Source organism: Carcharodon carcharias, chromosome X (assembly GCF_017639515.1).
Source record: "Carcharodon carcharias isolate sCarCar2 chromosome X, sCarCar2.pri, whole genome shotgun sequence".
NCBI lineage: Eukaryota > Metazoa > Chordata > Chondrichthyes > Lamniformes > Lamnidae > Carcharodon > Carcharodon carcharias.
Window position 1 is genome coordinate 15,630,974 of NC_054507.1, and position 6,376 is coordinate 15,637,349.

Consider the following 6,376-nt stretch of genomic DNA (forward strand, 5'->3'; position numbering starts at 1 on the left):
ACATCAGACTCCACTTGCCAACCAATCAGCACTCTCTTCTCAAGCAGTATAAATAATTGTTCCCTTTCCATTTGGCATTCTTGCAAATTGTCCTGATGAGCGCAAGACGAAGAGCTTCACAATGCCTGTCTTTTTTCAATAATACTCAAGTTCTGTATTACCAAACAACTAGAAATAGGAACCTTTGCTGATTTTATTTTTTTTTCTTACCTGCCCCCCCGCCCCCCCTCCCCCCACCCCCTCCCCCTCCCCCTCCCCCCACCCCCTTCCACTAGCCCAGATATGTTGTGGCAATTTGTTGCAGCCCTCCCTGATGTCCTGGCTGAAATGGGCTACTGCACAGATGTGAAATTGAGTTGGAGCATTCTAGCCTGTGGTTTAGCTTCAAGGAGCATTTACCAATTGAACCACTTGGAGTGCAGCATATTTCAATAAACAGGAGCAAGGAGGGTAAGGAATGTTTAATACAGTTGGTTAATTGCTGCAGATGAGAAGACTATGAGAAAAGGCTGAAGGCGATAGAGTGCAAGAAAAAAGAGTTGGGTAGCAAGTAGGTTTACTGGATATGTGCAGTCATAAAAAGAATTACAAACCAAAACTCCCAGACAATGTTGATGCACATGCAATATACACAAACTATTTCTCAAAACTAAACTCATCTGCCAAAGCAACTGCGGCATCTCCACAATAACTGAATTGTTTGTGCTGCAAATGTAATCCCTTCATTTTATCTACCAAAGGAAAATATTGCTCCAGCCAAAAAATGCATGGGAGTTTAGAATGATACAATGACAAAACCTCAAATGGTCACAACAACCTCCTCTGCATCCACAGTGGGTGACAGGAGGGAGAGAGAGGGGAATAGCTTGTGGTGGCAATTTAATTTTCTTAAACACACAACTCAAATTGCACTTTCTGGAAGCTCAGCTGAGGAAAAGAGGGGTGTCTCTAACTCTTAGTGATTGAATTTTTTGAGGAGGTGACCAGGTGTGTAGATGAGGGTTGTGCAGTTGATGTAGTTTATATGGATTTCAGCAAAGCCTTTGACAAGGTCCCACATGGGAGACCTATAAAGAAGACAAATGCACATGGGATACAGGGTGATATGATAAGGTGGATTCAAAATTGGCTTAATTGTAGGAGACAGAGTGTTATGACAGAAGGATGCTTTAGTAACTGGAAGCCACTGTCCAGTAGTGTACCACAGGGATCTGTGCTGGGTCCCCTATAATTTGTCATTTATATAAACGACATAGATGACTATGTCGGGGGTAGGATTAGTATGTTTGCGGATGACACAAAGATTGGCCGGGTGGTTAACAGTGAGGTTGAGTGTCTTGGGCTACAGGAAGATATAGACGGGATGGTCAAATGGGCAGATAAGTGGCAGATGGAATTTAACCCTGAAAAGTGTGAGGTGATACACTTTGGAAGGAGTAATTTAACAAGGAAGTATTCAATGAACGGCATGACACTAGGAAGTTCTGAGGAGCAAAGGGACCTTGGCGTGTGTGTCCATAGATCTCTGAAGGTGGAGGGGCATGTTAGTGGGGTGGTGAAAAAGGCATTTGGGACACTTGCCTTTATCAATCGAGGCATAGATTACAAAAGTAGGGAGGTCATGTTGGAGTTGTTTAGAACCTTGGTGAGGCCACAGCTGGAGTACTGTGTGCAGTTCTGGTCACTACGTTATAGGAAGGGTGTGATTGTACTGGAGGGGGTGCAGAGGCGATTCACCAGGATGGTGCCTGGGATGAAACATTTAAGTTATGAAGAGAGGTTGGATAGACTTGGGTTGTTTTCGTTGGAGCAGAGAAGACTGACGGGTGACCTGATCGAGGTGTACAAGATTATGAGGGGCGTGGATAGGGAGCAGCTGTTCCCCTTAGTTGAAGAGTCACTCACAAGGGGACACAAGTTCAAGGTGAGGGGCAGGAGGTTTAGGGGGGGATGTGAGGAAAAACGTTTTTACCCAGAGGGTGGTGACAGTTTGGAATGCGCTGCCTGAGAGGATGTTAGAGGCGGGTTGCCTCACATCCTTTAAAAAGTACCTGGATGAACACTTGGCACATCATAACATTCAAGGCTATGGGCCAAGTGCTGGGAAATGGGATTAGGTAGGTAGGTCAGGTGTTTCTCACGTGTCGGTGCAGACTCGATGGGCCGAAGGGCCTCTTCTGCACTGTGAGATTCTGTGGTATAGAGATGAATATGCATTTATAGTCATTACTAATTCGATAAAACAATGGTGAACAAGATTAAAAAGCCAAATACCTTGAAATGGAACGTTTGCAATAATTAATCTTGGCTGCATAACATATCCAAGAAGAGGACAAATCCCTGCATACTTTACATATAGCAGTGAGTTCCATACTTGTGCAAATATTGACATAGACTCCGAGGTCCTTTGTCCTAAAAGACATCTGCCCCCAAAACTCCATGAGATCTGATGCTGGTGGTTAATCTTGAATGCACCCTCTAGCACTGACCCTGATGGAGTTGGGCATCAGTAAGGAGACGCATTGTTTACATAGGTTAGGTAGGTGCAAGTATCAATATAGATGCATCTCTGATGGCAGCCAGCTCTTTGCAGATGGAAAATTCAATGCCTGCCATTGGGGGAAGGGGGAAGAGGGTTTTCCAGTTCCTCCTCTGCATGCCCTCCTCCAGCTGCAACCATGTCCTCTTTAGTTGCCTGTGTAAAGTTTGGGTGGAGGGATGCAGCGGGTGGTGGGGGAGGGGGGGGAGAGGTATCAGTTTTTAAAAAAAGAAAATTTGCTCCTTTCTTCACTGACTGATGTGTCTTGACCTATTCTGTGTATCAGCTTTCAGCATTACCCCGGATCACACGGAGACCAGCAAGCAGGAATTCTCCACGTAGAGCACTTGCAACTCTAACTCCAACATCTCAAGACCCCAACATTTCCCTGCCATCCGCCCCCCCAAGAACATGAAACTAATCATTTTTAGCGATGCTTCTCGTGCAAGCCGTCCTTTGCGGGTACTCTGTGCAGCTGGTTTCACAACATTTCTTACTGGTGAAAATAGGAAATGTTGTCCCTTAGCTTGGGAAGCTAGAAAAATGAGTTGTTTAAAAAGTACTTTAGCTGCTGAAACACTGGCTCATGAGGCAGTGGCTATGAGATTCCATTGAATATTTTAAATGAGATTCTGTACCAGGGATATACTGAAGATAGTGTATCCATTGAATATTAAGTAGATAATCATTCATTGTGGGATAATGTACATTCAGCAAAAAGTACATGTGAAGAAAGGTTATGAATTGACCTTGCTGGCTTGAAACAAATGCGGGAGAGAATGGACATGTGTAAAATCAAATGGATGGGCACAAGTCATCAACTGTCTGATTGTATATGCATTTCTTTTTTATAGAACAAAAAGCTGTTGGGGTCCAAGAGGAAGGGTGTCTCACAATGTAATGCAATGTAATGTAAGAGAAGTGAGATTTTGCCTTCGATGAAGCAGGTTGGAACCTAGCACAACTGGGTGTCTGCTGTTTACTGGTGGGATCCAACAGCTTCTGCTGGAGCTGGAGCAGGCAGAATCCCCATGGATTTTTGGGGAACATTATCACTTACCAAAAAGAGGGAGCATAGTCTTAAGAAAAGGTCTTAATGGTACTGACAACAAACCTTGTGCTTGGAAAGCTGATCTGTTAGAATTGCACTGCATTGCCAGAAATCCAGATTCTATGATTTGACTTTGCAGACTGATTTATACTTGTAAAACCCCTGGCATACACAGGGCTACAACCAGATAAGAGCACCAAGCTTTTTCAAAGCGCTTGTGTTCTGATTATATATCATTTTCTTCAGTTACCAGTTTGATGTAAAGTCCAGTCCTGATCATACAACATTGATTTATTTAGTGCAACAAAGAAAAAACAAACATGTAATGATTTGTGATGTAGGAATTGGCAGTAAAGAATGATTTATCAGAGAATTTGAATGAAGTGACTTTGAATTAAGAGGAGCAGTGTGTGTTTGGGGCACCCAACTGGAGGAGCTTCAAAATCCACAGATAACCTACCGTGCTTTCAGGAGCAAAGCCTTAACCCTCGCGGCAACCAATAATCCAATAAAGAGGCAGATGATGCCTGTAGCTATGATTAGTAGTATGGGAGTTACATCTGTATTCCCTAGTGGCCCAGGAAGGCTTCTTTGGAGATGGAATTGGATTTTTAGCTTCATTAAGCTCTCAATCTTATGTAATCTGAAATCAGAGGAAAGCAAATGCTGTGTGCTGGGTGACATTGCTCAAGCTAGTAAAACTATCCTGCAAATATAATTGCAAACTGTGCATGCAGTTATAACTTATATGGTAATCCTGATGATTTGAAAGATGATTGTTTCAAACTACTTTAAACTTTCTATAGAATAATAAATGTTTAAGCAGAAGTTGAAAAATGGATAACAGAATTCTTGATCAGGTACTACAGCAAGCTGTGCAAGCAACTTTGTGAAAAACTCCTGGGGGAAAAAATACCTCTTATTTCAAAATGGGGTCTGAGATAAAATGTGTACCGCTGCAGTATGTCAGCATGGTGGAACATTGTGGATAGCTATTAGCAACATAATAAGATAACCCTGCTGTGAGCTTGTCATTGCCACTGCTTGAAGAAAAACAATGGTCAGGTGGTTTAAAAAAAAACTAGCAGGCTGAAGCAACTAGAAAGAAATTTAATCAAAATTCTTCCATTCATATCAGAATCAGATCCCTGGGTCACAAGCCCTAATCTTGTGAGTTGGCAAATTTGACTTCTAAACAGATTGTCAATGCAACAGATTTCACTCTGAACTTGAAGCAGCTCATCTTTTGTATTTGAGGAAAAAATTGCTGGTGGAGGAGAGAGGGACTGCATGCCAATATTTTACGTGCAGAGCAACCAAGATGATAGTGGGTCTAGGGGATTTAAGGTTAACAAACTCAGCTTTGCTTTCTTGAAAATGGATCAAGCATTTGTGATAACAGGAATATTGGCAAGAGATGGAGTTTACTGCAAATGTAAACCGGGTTCCAACAGCAGGAATTTCCTAGAAATGTATTTGTATACCAGTTTAATTTCTGATATTAAGTGTTTGGTTGACTTTGAGGGAATATGTCCTTTAATTTGTAATACAAACCAACTCAACACACATGCAAGGTAACATGATGGTGTCATAACAAATTGGGTTCTTCCAATGGTGTTTGTGAATGATGACTGGTTTTCTGATTGTGTTCCTATGTACTAGGTGACACGGATAACTTAAAATGATCCCAACTCATTCAAAACATGGCAACAGTGTTGGTCCAAATGAAAATCAGTTTACAAAAAACAAAATTCCATATTGTTCACAGCTCTCAACAGAAATTACCCTAATATTAGAATCACTGACAGACTTGGTGCAGCTGCAGCCTTCATCCACCTGTTGGTGCAACACAACCGAGCCAGCTTACACAGACCAGCTCATTAATTCAACAGACGTGGCCACGACAATTGCAGAGGTCAAGCAGCTGAAAGCAGAGGTTAGCTTATTCTCACAGATATTATAATATGTTATGGGACAGAGTGAAAGATGGGTCAATAACATTGAAGTGACTCTGCAAGTATGGTGAGCAGCTCAAGAGTTGGAAGTCACACCTGATGCCATAGTGACAAATATGGTGATCCTGATCACCAATGACCCAGCCAGATTTACCTGAGAGATGATGGACATACTACATCACCCTGAGAGTCGGGTTTGTTCAGGATGTTTGTCTTGTATCCTCGGAAACAAAATCACTGGAGAAGCTCTGGATCTAGAAATAAAATTATTTATAAGACAAATCCATTTGACGAAAAGGTCAATATTTTCAGCATTCTCCATGGGGTTGGGAGGGGAGGGGGAGGGGGAACCCTATGAGTGAAATTTGCAATGATCAAAAACAGCAGTTACTTATCAGCTTAGTAACTGCATTCATTTTATCACACTGAGGTGAGTTACCTATTTCAATAAAAAAGAAAGACTTGCATTTATATAGTGCCTTTCATGACCATATGACATCACAAAGCGTTTTACAGCCAATCGAGTACTTTTGAAGTGCAGTCACTGTTGCAGTAAATGCAGCAGCCAATTTGCACACAGCAAGGTCATGCAAACATCAGTGTGATAACCAGATAATCTGTTTTTGTGATGGAATTGAGGGGAAAAATATTGGCCAGGACACCAGGGAGAACTGCCCTGCTCTTCTTCAAAATAGCTCCTCAGTTTAACATCTCATCTGAGGACAGCAGCTCCATCAGGGCAGCAGTCTCTCAGTCCTGCGATGGGGTATCAGCTTTGATTTTGTGCTCAAGTCCTGGATTTGGACTTAAACCTATAACCTTGTGAAGTAG

At 42.2% G+C, this 6,376-nt stretch overlaps 1 long non-coding RNA gene across 1 annotated transcript; it reads left to right on the forward strand.

The window, feature by feature from the left end:
• Window positions 1-321: 321 nt before the first annotated feature.
• Window positions 322-4,427, forward strand: LOC121273358. The gene is made up of 2 exons (XR_005942006.1): window positions 322-450; window positions 2,826-4,427. It is a non-coding gene; the product is annotated as an uncharacterized LOC121273358 (long non-coding RNA).
• Window positions 4,428-6,376: the final 1,949 nt, after the last annotated feature.